This window comes from Ambystoma mexicanum, chromosome 9, assembly GCF_040938575.1.
Source record: "Ambystoma mexicanum isolate Mex_15411 chromosome 9, UKY_AmexF1_1, whole genome shotgun sequence".
NCBI lineage: Eukaryota > Metazoa > Chordata > Amphibia > Caudata > Ambystomatidae > Ambystoma > Ambystoma mexicanum.
The window spans coordinates 692,030,855-692,044,068 of NC_090931.1; positions in this window are offsets into that span (position 1 = coordinate 692,030,855).

The following is a 13,214-nucleotide window of genomic DNA, read 5'->3' on the forward strand; positions in this document are numbered from 1 at the left end:
AAGGATATCTGCAGAGACATAAAAATATAGGAAGAGGGGATTGCTAAATTACAAGAAGGATATGTCACAGACCCCAATCCACACATCAAACTAGAAATTAAGACCATACTTGAGGAGTACAGAGCTGCAGCAGACAGAGAGATCCACTATTTTGATAGGCCAGTCGCTGCAAGACGATACAGGGAGCAGGAACGACCAAGGGCGGTTCCTGACAAACATGGTAAAAGGAGAACGGGGTAGCACACATATTCCTTGCGTATCTCGACCTGGCGGGGATGTGGTTACTGACCAGAAGCAGATAGAGAAGGTGTTTTACGACTTCTACTCCCAGCTATGTTGCCCTCAGAGTGCAGCCACAGAGGAGGAGATAGACGACTACTTATCAAAGATACCCACCATGCTTCTGTCCACTGGTGGCGAGAGAAACCCCAATAACGCAGGAGGAGATCGCCGAAGCCATTAAATCCCTGCCTAATAGTAAGGCACCAGGCTCCGATGGCCTTGGAGCTAAATTTTATAAAGAATCTGCTGATACCCTGGTACTGAGGGTATATGCCGTCTGGACCGAAACCCTTGTCACAGACAGACTACCTGGAACTACCCATGAGGCAATCATAACATTGTTGCTTAAGCCAGGGAAAGATCGCAAGGACTGTGGTTCGTATAGACCTCTCTCGTTGATTAACACAGATGCGAAAAATGTAATGAAAATCCTTGCCACACGATTAACTCCCCTGATGCCACATATGGTGCACGCGGACCAGGCAGGATTCATACCGGGTAGGTCGACAGCGACTAATATCTGTCATTATTTTGATACACTAGCCTTGATCCCCAAGAACATGCACACAGTGGCACTTGCATTAGACATGCAGAAGTCTTTCGATACCGTTTATTGGCCCTTTTTATTCAGGGTTCTACACAATTACGGGTTTGGCCCAAATTTCATAAAATGGGTAAAGACTTTATACACACAACCATACGCAAGAGTCTGTGTTAATGGGATGTTGTCGGAAATAGTGAAACTCGCAGGGGGCACATGACAGGGCTGCCCATTATCACCTCTCTTATTTGCTTTAGTTATAGAGCCACTAGCTGACTTATTACGTTCCAGATTTAGCGGGGATGGTATCCGGCTTGCGGACAGAATAGAGATCATCACGCTATACGCTGATGATATAATGTTATATTTGAAAAACCCCAAACGCACCATGGGCAAAGCATTAAGAGCCGTCAAAGAATTTGGGGAATACTCCAGGTCTAAAGTTGAACGCTGCTAAATCTGAAATATTCCCTCTGACAGAGGCCACCACAAAACCTATATCACTACACAGACTACAATGGAGTCCCAACCAAGTTAAATACTTAGGCATACAGGGTGGCAAGGACGGCACAACTCACCTGTTCCTTAAATTATGAGACACTAAGCTAGAACGATGGCGATCTCTTCCGGTGTCTCTCATGGGCAGGCTAGCTATGGTCAAGATGATAATTCTACCCAAGTTATTCTATCTATTCAGCACTGTGCCCGTCTGGCTGGGCAGATCTTTTATTTTGAAAATTCAGGGGGCATGTGCAGCATTTGTGTGGAATGGCCAATCAAGGGTAGGATGGTGGAAACTCACCTCTCAATATCCACAGGGGGGCTTGCAGCTCCTGATTTTGAACTGTATTATCTGGCAGCGCAGGCTCATTATGTGACACAGTGGGTCACCACAGACGCACAGGCACAGCACACAACCATAGACACCCACAGGAGAGACCCAGTGAAACTTTTACATAAAGCAGTTGCAGTACACTCTAAACATATTAACACTACTGGTCCCTCTTTGGTTACATGCACTGCCTGGGCTAAAATGACAGGGAAATCTGATAAGGAGGTTTTGTACCACCCAAACATGCCAGTATGGGAGGCACCCTATATGCCCCCCACACAAGACACAGACATTGCCACACACTGGAAGAGCAAAGGCCCCCGTCACTTCGGAGACCTCTTCCTGGACGAGCAGTTCATACCTTGGGAGGATGCTAGAAGGATAGTGGGAGATACCCCACTACAAAAACGATACTACTTACGCATGAAATCAGCCATGGCCAAGGTTTTGGGGGTATTCCCAATCAAACCCACGATACATTTGGGTCTGGGGTATATATTTACTGCTGCGAATGCCAAGACATCGGCCTCTACCCTGTATAAGATAATGTTGACCTCCAAGGGGCTGTCGACCCGGGAGCAAAAGGGAAGTGGGAATGGGATCTGGGCCACAACATTACTGACACACACTGGACACGGATTTGCAGATTGACAAAATACATCTCATGCAATTCACAATACCGCCTGATACATGACAAAATTATACACAGGACACATTATACACAGGCTAGACTGAATAATATAGTCCCCTCAACAGGTACCTGTCCCAAATGCAGGAGTGAAACTGCTGACATATATCACATGCTGTGGGCGTGTACCCGGCTCTCTGAATACTGGGCTGGGGTATGCGCAGCACTTGAGGTCATGGCAGATCAACCTAAAGAGTGGACCCCTATGACATGCTTCCTGGGGGAGGTAGGGAAAATGAACCCCACCTGGCATAAACTGTTCAACCTTGGCCTATGGCTGGCGAAACGTGCGATTCTGATGAAGTGGAAAAGTGTGGAACCACCCACAAGAGAGGAATGGGAAAGAGATATGATGTGGGCAAATGACTGCGAAGAAACGTATAATGGACTGTTACCCATGCACATCTGCCCCAGAGATATATGGGGCAGGTTCAAACAATACCTCAGTGATAAGGACACCGAAGAGCCCAATTCCGACGCAACATAGATAAGTGTACTACTGTATCCTAGAAAGCTAGAGGGCCTCATTACGACCCTGGTAGTAGGGGGTTAACGGGGCCGGTAGAGCTGCCGGCCCCGTTAACTACTTACCGCCTCATTACGAGGTCTGCTCGTGGGAACTGGCGTCCAAGCAGACCAGGATGCTAACAACGGGCCCGTTATTAACGGGCCCGTTGTTAGCATCATCCCCATTCCCATTGAGCCCTATGGGGGCTGAAATGGGAATGGGGATGTACCGGGTCCGGGTTCCTTGAATGGGGAAATACCGGGCCCTCCAATGTCAGAATGGCCCGGTATTTCCCCATTCAGGGAACCCGGACCCGGTACCTGGAATGGGGGTAGCCATGCCTCAAAAACCGGCATAGTTACCTCCAGGGTCATAATGAGGCCCAAAGTATAGGGAAGCTGTTGAATAGAATGCAGAAATGTAAAACAAGTTTTTGTACCTGTGCAAGTTAAAATTAAAGTTTAAAATTTTTTTAAAAAAATAAAAAAATAAAGGAAAGGACCCTGCTGTACCGGTTCCCGATTACAGAAGTGAAAGGCAACAGGTGTCGCAGGGACACCACGAGTCGGCGGCACACAGTGAAGTGTGCCACCACAAGGTAAGTAGGGGTGTGTGGGTGGAAGTGTGGGTGGTTGTGGGGACCAAGTCGGAAATGTTCAGGGGATAAAAGGCTGAAGGTTATTTTTGGAAAAATAATCTTTGGTTTTTTCTCCCTCAAACATTTCCGTCACAGGATTCCAACCCCGATCCATTTTTTCCACATTTTCTTGGGTGAGAACTCCCCCAAATCCTACTTAGATGGGTTGGTCTTGCTCGCACTGTGTAATATGGAGCTAATCTTTTCATCCTCTGCCGACCCCTGTTTATCATTCATATTTCACCTACTTCCACATGTGAAGATAAATATAGAGCATCATTTACAATGCCTTTGGTGCCAACACGTGTGGGCAAGTTCCTTGCCAAAGACGCTTTGACTGAGTTCCTGCCTCACACATTACTTTCACGTGCAATCACAGATTTACATCAATCGAAGAACCCAGAAATATCCATAACTCACACCCTAAATACAAAGTTGCTGTATTCCCAAAACAAGCATTGGGAAAGCCAAATGTTTTGGCTTTTTGTGATGGCATGGGCTAGGCATTCGCAAGACACTGTCATAACAGGAGTACCTGACAATAAGATGGCAACAGGTGAAAAATGGTGTGCGTACCCGGTCACATGATAATAGCAGTGCCTGGCAAATGCTGATTTAATAACCATACAATAGCAAAATAATGTTGGCTTTGTCAATGATTCAGAGCAAGGAACAGATATAAATCAAGTGGCTAAAGGTACACTTGGTTAAGAAATGTGTATTATACCAGTAGCATATTTACAATTGCAATCAAGCCATTATGTCTCATCAGACATCTTAGAAACTGGCAGGCAAAACGTTAATGCTACTACTTGATAGCGCTAGCTCAATCAGATCCGAAGAGGATGTGTTTTGGCACGGAGGGGTAAATAGTTGGTGGGAATGGCCATAAAGCTTAGAATGGTCATGGGCGGTAAATGGGGGGTACATTTATACCAAACAACACCCACCCACAAGCTGTGTGACCCTCCGCACCTGTAATCTCCCTACTAGGCGCCTGATCGCGAGTTGACCGGTATCCCGGCTGGGATACTGCCCAACTTTATTAGCGTTAGCGCCCACCCATCCAACGGTATTACCTCCAGATCACGGTTTGGGCGCTGTTAGTCCACATTCCCCACTAGGTCCATTGGACCGAATGGGAATATGTCGGCACAATTACTGTGTGGTAATACTGCTGGCAGTAATTGCACCAAAAATTGGCATTTTTCCAGTATGTTTACGCCCAGCTCCGAGCTGGGGGCAAACACGCCAGACACAGTTGGACAAACCCTTTAATGCGGCTGTAACACCGTTACCGCCGTATTTAAGGGCTACCGCCCAACTCATGATCAGGGCCCAGCTGTAGTCCCATTCAGGTCATAGCAGGAACTAAATAAAATCAATTTACTTAGGGAAATGAGGGGGAACAATCGACCTCTTCCCCGCTTTGTGATTTGGGATCTTTTAACATGGGAAGATAAATATATTATGGGTAAATGGAGAAATAATCTGTCCATCGTTCAATGGATTATTGGAATGTGTTTGCAGATGATGGCAACTTGACCACTCCAGTCTTCCTATATCTGTATGTATGATGTTATGTGGGAATAGGTTTCAGTGGAAACTGAGACCCTGCAGCCGGTGGAGGATGTCCGAGTTGCAGTGCTTAATTCCATGCACCTTCGATCACGGGTGAGCCTTGACAGAGGGCCTCATTACGAATCCGGCAGTAACCGTGCCTGAAATTCGGGCAGGTTACCGCTGGACTCGTATTACCATTCCGCCTCCGTGATTCCCGGAATTACCGGGGCATTACAACCCCGGTGACCCGGGAATTCTGGAGGCTGAATTCGTAAATCCCCATTCCCATTGAGTCCAATAGGACTCAATGGAAATGGGGAAGTGGAAACACCGGCACCATCTTGACACCTCTGCCTGCAAGGGCTCAAGATCACCCGGTATGGAAACAACTGTGGTGGTGGGTTTACCGCCACCGTTATTTCCACACCGGGTGACTCGTAATGAGGCACAGAGTGATGCGGACACGGCAGACATTTTTCGATGTTTTTCTTGCTGCTTAAAATATCAGTATGCACTGAGCACGCACCTATAATTAAGCATGGACCAGAGCCGATAATCAATTTTGATACATAGATGGTTTGTTAAGCCTTAACAAAGTAGTTAGTAATTAAGACGTAAGTGAAAATATGAGCTCTGTTACTTGGGTATTGGCTCGCCCTCTCAGTTAGGGACGGAAGGAACAGGCCACCAATACTCATCACAAAATAAGAAGCCTACATTAAGCTAATTGCCAAGTTAAACTCGGATTTAACAAACTTAAAAAAGCGATGGAAAATCCTCAACCTCAAACATGGATAAGCCAGTTTCAGAGAAAGTAGATACCATGGAAGAAAATGCAAATCCAAAAACCATGGAGAATTCCAGTTCTTTGGCTGGTAATTCCCTAAAAAAAGTAATGTAGGGAAAAATAAAACAGAATAATTACGGCGTATATTACATCAGTCAAGATATCAGAAGATGATGTTGGTATAAGCGCACCACTTAGCATATTCGTCTCCAGTCAACATATGGCAACAAAGGAGGGGCCTTAACTCAAACAGTCACAGAGTCAATCAATGGAAGCCAACCAGCCGGAAGATCAGACTATGTAAAGAAGAAGACCAGGGATGGATGGACAAAGATGATGGTCGAAACAAGTATGGAACGAAAGAAAAGTGAAAAAGAGTTAACAACAGATTATTGCTTTTTATAAAAAAAAAAGCTTAGATGACTCAGACTACCTTTGGAAAAATAAACACACTGGGCCCGATTCATGGAATTTATTGAATGTTAAATAGGGACTTTGCACGCCAAACTGCGAGTGAAAACCCCTCTGTCGATTCATGGAATCGACAGCATGGAACTTTTTCGTACTTTGCAGGGACTTCACGCAGGCTCAGCACATCTCTGCATACTATCAATCTCCCTGTGTGAGACACCTTGCAGAGAGTCGGCGTGGCCTGTGCAGCGGCAAGACTAGGGGACAGAACATGCAAAATGGAGAAGAACACGAGAAAATGTGGGCGTTACGAGGGTCGGTCTGCAGTCAGTCCATCGCACGCCCACAAATGCGTGGAACGAAGTGTATTCATGGATCCGAACGCGCATCCTCTCGTCGGGGAAATGACCGCACAAAGCACTCGATACAACCACCACCCAAAGGCAGGAGTACAGGCACTTGCGCATAGGAATTAACACGCAAAGGTAAGATCGAATGACGGATTTAGGGGTGATTTTACAGTCGGGGTTCCGATCTCAGTCAGCGGTTCGCGTACGAAGTCTAGCGGGGTGCAGCTGCGGTTTACTGGGGTTTTAATGCAGGACAACCAAAGTTTTACATGAGTTATGGAAAATGGTATGCATGTTCTTGGGGTGCCATTTGCAGTTACAAGGGACACCACGCAGTGTCGCAGAGCTGCTACCTTGGTTGCGGGGGACCCCACACAGTGTTACCAGGGTCCATCTGTTTGTGGCCGAGTACCACGCAAAGGTAGCTGTTTGTTGCTGAATTTGCTTTGCGTGGGGCCGTGTCTGGGGTGTTATCACCACTACTTGCGCATATGGTTACTTTCCATGAATGCGCAGAGCGTGCAGAAATTCCTCTTTGCGCAGGGCCCCGTAGAGTTGTTCTGGGCACGCCTGCTTTGCGGGATCAAAGCACAGTTTTCCATGAATCAGGTCCACCGTCTTACATCTTTGATGTCATTACACATGGTTCTAAAATCCTTAGTAAAAGTTTCTGTCCTTTTAGTCAAGGAAGTGAAAGGTCATAGCACAAAACTTGTCGTAAACAAAACAAACTGATAAAATACGAAATTTAACATCCTATAAAACATCCTCGCACACCCCTCGCACACCCACCTTTCATCGTTCTAACTTAAATAGTCCAGAATATGATCAACTATCAGAGACCTCAACACTGATAATAAAAAAACAAATGAAATTCAAGATGGAAGGGTTAGTCCAGAAACATCAGCGATGTTAGTAACAAAGGCTAACATTAAGAAACTAATAAAAAAATGTCAATTGATTAAGAAGCGTGTAAACACACACACAATATGGATACAAGGGTCTAAAGGGAAGGCTAATATAGATGATTCAGTGCAACTTCACAACATGGCAATCGAGGACATTGATGAACCTGGGGAAAATAGCAAGGCCATTAAGGAGGCAATGGCCCCTGTGATTGACAACAGAGAACAAAGATCTCACCGTTAACATAAGAGGCCTAAATCATCCAAAGAGCAATAGTTAACAAGCAGTTAAAGAAGAATGTGAAAAGAAAATCAATGATCAAAATCAAAGGAGATGTAAATGGCTCCAATTCTTAATGATCAAATAAAAAAATACAGAGGAAGAAAAAGTATATGCATAAGAGGGAGAGCAAAACACTGATTAGTCACCTATAAAGACTGTTAATCTCAGGATAGACTTCCACTTTATATTAGATCATGAATTATGATGGATTACATGACATTACACCACTTAAAAAGAAAAGTGATACAATGTCAATCAGACTTCGAATCCAAGGATTTTAGAGAATTATGGGGCCTTTACACTAGTGATACAACAACCATGAAACTGAAACAAAAAACAACATTTTGTGATGCTAATGATGCAGAGAGATCGGAAGTAACTAGAGAGCTCACTTATCTCAGTGTCAACCTTCAGCAGACACCTTTCGCGGTGTATTAGAAGAAAGGCCTTAAAGTTTAACTATCAAAAGATTGAGCCTCAAAATGATTATCCATGGAGAAAACTCGGTGCAAAACAGAGAACTGCAGCTTGTGCTAAACAATTCAAGCAAAGTGGAGAAACCTCTGGTTCACAGCATAGATAACACAAAATGTAAGTAACAACCTGTAGTTAATGCGAATTAGAAAGATCAAAAATACTTAGTGCTTTTGTGGGAAATCTCTTTCCAAACTGTACAAATCTGCATCTAATTCGATCCCATAATAATTATTATAATAATAATTATAATCCCATGTGCTACAAATAATTCAAAACAATTCCAGTGCTACAATCAGGTGAGTCAAGCAATTTAGAACTGGTTTAATTTGTTGACCAGACGTGTTGTCACGAGGACAAATGGTATTGCACATTGTAGGCAATAGTAACATTGCAACAAGCCGTACGCTGCCTTTTGCCCTGCACTTTTCCACGCCACCATGTAAGAGAGAGTAAACGCTGCCCGGCATTCCCGCATGCCAGGCAGCATTTACTTTTTATTGTGACTGCCACTTGCCATGTTTGCATTGCAAGCAGCGTTCAAAATTACATGTGTGCAGCATTTCATTTTCTTTATGAACACTGCTTACCATGTGCGCATGATAAGCAGTGTTCACAATTACAAATAAACGCTACCTGCCATGGTAGCATGGCAGCCAGCATAATAATATATATTACAGGATTTTCAGGTCTCCAAATGCTGCAATTCATATATATTTGCAATGCATATTGATATTTTAAATGTTATCAATCCAAAGGGGAAATATGTTCATTAATGATATATTATCCATGATGTGGATTGTAATAAGTATAATTTAAGTGGCACAGCATCGTTCTGATGCCATGTTATAGTATAATATCTTGACACAGCATCGTTCTGATGTCATGCAATACATGAGTGAAAACAATGAGTGATTTTCATGTTAAATGAGAAAGCCCTATGGTTAAATGTGACACGAATGTTGCGTGGTACGTATACAATTTTTGAGCATAGTAGTTATGGCATGCATATTAATATATTACCGGTTTATTTTCCTTGGTCTAACATGTTTTTTTTAAACTTTGGATGCTTTCAATTTTTGGCTGCATTCAAAACAATTTTGTTTTCAAAGATCTTTTGCACTTGGACTCAGATCTGATCAGTCTCTGTCGCGGTGTATCCTCTTCTCGCGCTGTTCTTTTCCAGCTGCGTTGTTTTAATGTGATCTTTGTTTTGTGAGTTTTCTTTTCTGCATTTTCCCACTTTTCATTGTTTCTTATGGCAGGGTGTGTATGTGAATATGTGATGGCGCAAACCACAGTTGTTTCGGAGAGGAATGGTGGTGTATGTAGTTATGCAGTAGTTATGCAGTTATGGTTGTGAGGCAAATGTAATGTTGATAAGGATAAAATATAAGAGGTTCATATGAATGTTAGATAGTTCCTGATGGTTGCGTGAGTACGCGGTTGTGCTGGGTGTGGCAGACCCTTGTCTCCATGTGGCAGGTGGAGTGGGAGGAGATACGCTTTGATGGTTGAGAGTGTGGCAAGGAACGTATGTGCTCGCAAGTGGCAGTTGTGAGGCCTGGGAGTGGCAGTCCCGGGCAGGTGGTGATTTGTGTATTTGATTGTTTTGATTGTTAGTTACGTGAATGTGGATACGCTTTCTTGGTTGTGAATGTTGTATAGGTTTTACGGATTTGCAGGAGTGTGTAATTTTGAGAGCCTCTTTTAATGCTTGGTTTGTGATGCTTTGTTTGGTGTTCAATTGAAGAGAGGGAGATGTGTAGTATTGTACCTATCTATTTGCACTGGGTGCACACAGTGCTGCTAGTAGAATACAGCTATGTCATATGGAATGTGATGGGACCTGAGGGTTCCAGGAACTACAGTTGGGAACACAGGATGGGAGAACCTTACTGAAAGGATGTCATCTGTTTAGCTCCCTGCCCCTTTCTATATAACTAGCCCTGTAACTCTGTAACTTATAAATAAACTCACTCCTTTTATATATACTGGTCTCCTGTGCCTTACCTGAATCCAGATGTCTTCTTACCATCCCCGATACTACAATCCCTATGGGGTTTTCCGGCTTTTTTGCCAGTGCAAATGATGGAGCATTTGTAAGGTGGAGAGGAAGAAAGGTGGCGGAAATGCAAGTAGTGTTCCTCCCTTCATCTGTGCCATACAAATCATGGAAAATGTGGCATGGCGTGTTTGGAAGGCGTTCAAGCTTTACTCAAGGCTTTGATGCCTTCGATTCACAGTACGCCACAATAGAACATGAGCTCCTCCATGTTTATTACAATGTGTAAAACCCTGGAAATTAAGTCATCAAAACTAAGTGCCAAAAAATGTTACTCTTTCAATAAGCAGGATGGAAAACATATGCTCAAAAGCATGGTAAACCTGTTAATAATGTGAAAGGCAATCACATAAAATGGTCAAATAATAATATTAGAAAATGAATAGGTATGTAAGAGAGCATACTCAAAAGCCAATAGTGACAAACAATGAGGATACATGTTTTCAGCCCACATCTTTCACTACAAGAATTAAACGTTTAATTTAGAAATGGTAATTCAAAACTGGGAGTCATCAGAAAGACACAAGAGGGAGAACAAGAAGACTCAAGCAAGGGTTTTCAAATTGCTTAACAGGTTGTAAGAGTGTAAGACCTACAGCATAATGGTAAACAATGTTGAATTTGTTCATGCCAAAGATGATAAAGCTGTTTGGGGTTTAGTAAATAATAGAGATATTTACTTATCTGTAGATCAGCTAAAGCCTATTAGGAAAACAAATAGACTAAGAATTTGAGGTGAAAGACTAGTACGAGGGATCTGTAGAATTATTATATCAAAACCTTCCTTTCCCCCGTCCCACGGCTTACCAAATATCGTTTTCAAAGAATATCTCTCTACTTGCTGTAAATACATGGTGCATTTATTTCAGAAAATATTGGATAGACAAGTGATATCTAAATCATGGACTGAAGCAATATAAATTCCTATACACAAAGGGAGGTAAAGAAGATCTGAAAAAAAGTTTTTCTCATTGCCCTCTTGAATTCATTGATCAAAATATCTGTTGTAATGGTGTGAAGAGCCTTACTTTACACAAATGTATCCTGTTTGATGATGCTGTCTAATTAAGACAGGGCCAAAAGAGGATCAGTATACATTGTCTTCATACACTACTTTGCCCCTTTGATTGGGTGGTTATGAAGAAACTGTGCAAAATTGTCAGAATGGGGAATTGATTGTGGATTGTTACATTTGATAATCCAGATATATTCAGAAACAAAAGTAAAGGTTAGGTTAGCTACCCAAGGAACACTATCAGTATTATTAAAAACATCCATAGAGTTGAGACATGGGTGTGTTCTTTCGTTTATATATGGCAGATTTATATTTTCAACTTTAGCTAATTCATAACTTTCCCCCTAAATTTGGTCAAGCACACATTCCTTATTTAGCATATGACAATGATTTAGTTCTATTGTATAGCGCTAAGGTGGTGTTACAAAGAAGTTGTGAGTTAGTAGAAGAAGAAATCTGAAGTTAAAAACAAACATAACTAAGACAAACACTATGAAATTTCCTCATAAATGTAATTCAAAATGTGTTCATTTTTTAATCAATACACAAGTAATTGAGATGGTAAATTAATTCTGCTATCTCGATTGCTTAATCACGACAGAAAAGTAACAACACAAAATGCATATAGGAAGCCAGAGCAACAATGGTAATGGTGACATTAAGATTTGCTAATGATCATGGAAGGTTTACACTATCACTTCTAACCAAAGAGCATAGACAAAAATTCCTCCCTCGATTTTATAAGGTTTGTAATGCAAGCAGGAATAACAAGGTACATGGCTAAACAAATTGGAGGATGACTTATGCCATAGGGTTTTGAACTAACCATTGAACGTCCCAATTCAACAAATAAGAGTGAAATTGGGTTTACCTTCCTCATCCATATTATGGAGACTTTGAAAATTACATGTATGTACTTCCTTCATGAAGACCCTCTCAGGTACATTGAGAGCATGCTTTTATAGCAACCTTAGGAAAGACAACTGTAAAAAAACAATTCAAATTCAAAGAACATAATGCAACTTGATTGAAACAGATTGAAATGGAGGTGGAATGGTCATGGCCAATTGAGAAGTTAATCAGGGAGACTAAAAAGAAAGCACTAATTTGGGATTTATGGAAACACATGTTCTGACCCAAGAATATCTTAACGTTCTCCCTCCCCCACAATTTCCTAATTTTCAGAGGCATTGTTAGGGTGGTTGAGGGGGCTATAGCCGCAGGTCTTTTGGTTGTAGCCGTGGATAGAAGCTCAGGGGTGACAACCAAAAAGGCTAGCCTAGCCCCCAATCCCGACAGTCCCAAAATTAGCATAGACCCAGATCTTCTCCAGACCTAGCAACACCCCAGCTAATTTTTATGAAACTTAAGAAATATATTATACAATTCCCAAATTGTACCAGAGGAGACAATTCATCATACTCAAGTTCAATAGATTAAGAACAAGGGGAATTGTGGGGCTGGAACAAAAACCAAAGGCAAAATAGAAAGTGCATATTTTGTCAAAATGAAAACATGATTGAAACTTTAAAATATTTGTTGATATATTTTCCAGCACTAGAACTTCTGAAGAAAGTCACTTTTGGGTACTTTGTGTGTTTTAATTACTTTTTAAATTCAGAATGTTTTTAGTTGTGATTTGTCACCTTAAGGAGATTGCTTTTGTGTTTAACTGATATAGGCAATGTTTGAACCATATATAAATATCGAGATTGGTTCAGGGTGATGATCTGTGAGGATTTTAGTTGTGATTACTACATGTAGTGCCTACATGTAGTCCCTTCTCCCTCTTCCATGGCGGCCATTCTTTTGTTTACATTTTTCCTAATGTACTTCAATGGCCACCATGGAAAAGGAGACGGGCCTGCAGGTA